Source organism: Melanerpes formicivorus, unplaced genomic scaffold, assembly GCF_026170545.1.
Source record: "Melanerpes formicivorus ecotype bairdi unplaced genomic scaffold, bMelFor1.0.p_v2 SCAF_3019, whole genome shotgun sequence".
Lineage (NCBI taxonomy): Eukaryota > Metazoa > Chordata > Aves > Piciformes > Picidae > Melanerpes > Melanerpes formicivorus.
The window spans coordinates 11,016-12,500 of record NW_027145370.1 but is presented as its reverse complement, the minus strand read 5'-3'; positions in this window follow the sequence as shown (position 1 = coordinate 12,500).

The following is a 1,485-nucleotide window of genomic DNA, read 5'->3' as shown; positions in this document are numbered from 1 at the left end:
CCTCTTGCCGCTACCCCCGCCCCCCCCCCGCTGCCGGTTTGCGCGGAGCCCCCCCTTCCCGCCGTTGCCTCTTGCCGCTACCCCCGCCCCCCCCCGCTGCCGGTTTCCGCGGAGCCCCCCCTTCCCGCCGTTGCCTCTTGCCGCTACCCCCCGCCCCCCCCCCCCCCGCTGCCGGTTTGCGCGGAGCCCCCCCGCCTGCCGTTGCCTCTTGCCGCGGCCGCCACCGCCCCCCCCACACCCCCCCGGCCCCCGTTACCGGTTTGCGCGGAGCCCCCCCTCCCGACGTTGCCTCTTGCCGCTGCTGCCACCCCCAGCTCCCCACACCCCCCGGCTCCCGTTAGCGGTTTGCGCGGAGCCCCCCCTTCCCCCCTTCGCGGGCTGCCGCTTCCCTCCCGGGCTGCCCGGCTGCTCTCTAACCCCTGCGACCGAGGCGGCGCTGTTAGGGCGGCCGTGCCGGTGCCCCTTGCCGCAGCTAGCCTCTCGCCGCTGCCCCTCCCGTCCGTCGTCCCCCGTCCCCAAAAACTTGCTGCTCTCCACGCTGGAGCCTGCACGGGGGAGGTTGCGCTCCGCTCCTCCGGCCCTAAAGCCGCCCTCGCCCGCCCCCCGGCTTGCCGCTTGGCTCGGCTGCCCGCCCGCCCGCTAATCCCCCCAACGCCCCCACCCCAAAAACACCCCAGCCCTACCGCATGCCGCTCCCCCTCTCCCCGCTCTCGCTGACCGCTGCCACCCCCCCCCACCCCTCCCCACCGAAACAAACCCCCCAGCCCTACCGCATGCCGCTCCCCCTCTCTCCCTAGCCTGCCCCCCCCCGCCGTCGCTTGCTGCCGCCGCCGCCCGCCGCCGCCGCCGGGACCCGCCTCGGTCTGGTGGCGCGCGCTCGGAGATCCCCGGCTACCCGTCCGTCCGTCCCTCCCTCCCGCCCCGCCCCGGGGGAGGGCCCGGGGCAGCGCGGGCAGGCGGGGAGCAAAAAAAGGCGCGGGCGCCAAAAAACGTCGGGGTCCCGGGGTGGCGGAGGGGGGCGGCGGCGGGGGGCGGCGGCGGGTACACGGCGCCGGGTCCAGGGCGCCGGGTCCAGCCCGTCCCGGGGCGGGGACAGGTGGTGTCGTCCGTCCCCGCCCCCGTAACCTGCTCTGAAGCATCCGCTTCCCGCCGCGGTTCGCCCTCCACCCCCCCGCCGCACACGCAGCTGCCGCTTCCCGCCGCCTCTGCCCCCCGCCCCGGGATCAACCACCCGCCGGGTCCAGCCGGTCCCGGTCCCGGGAACCTGCTCCCGGGGCCAGCCGGAGCCACGCCCCCTCCTCTGACGCTTCCAGCTGCCGCCTCCCCTCCCACCCCCCAAACTCACACTGGCCCTCGCCGGCCCGCCCACCCCGCCTACCTGCTTGCCCGCCGCCGCTGGGTGGCGTGCCGGACACTCTCGCACACAGGTACACAGACAGGGACACAGGGACACAGGCACTCAGGCACACAGGGACACAGGGACAC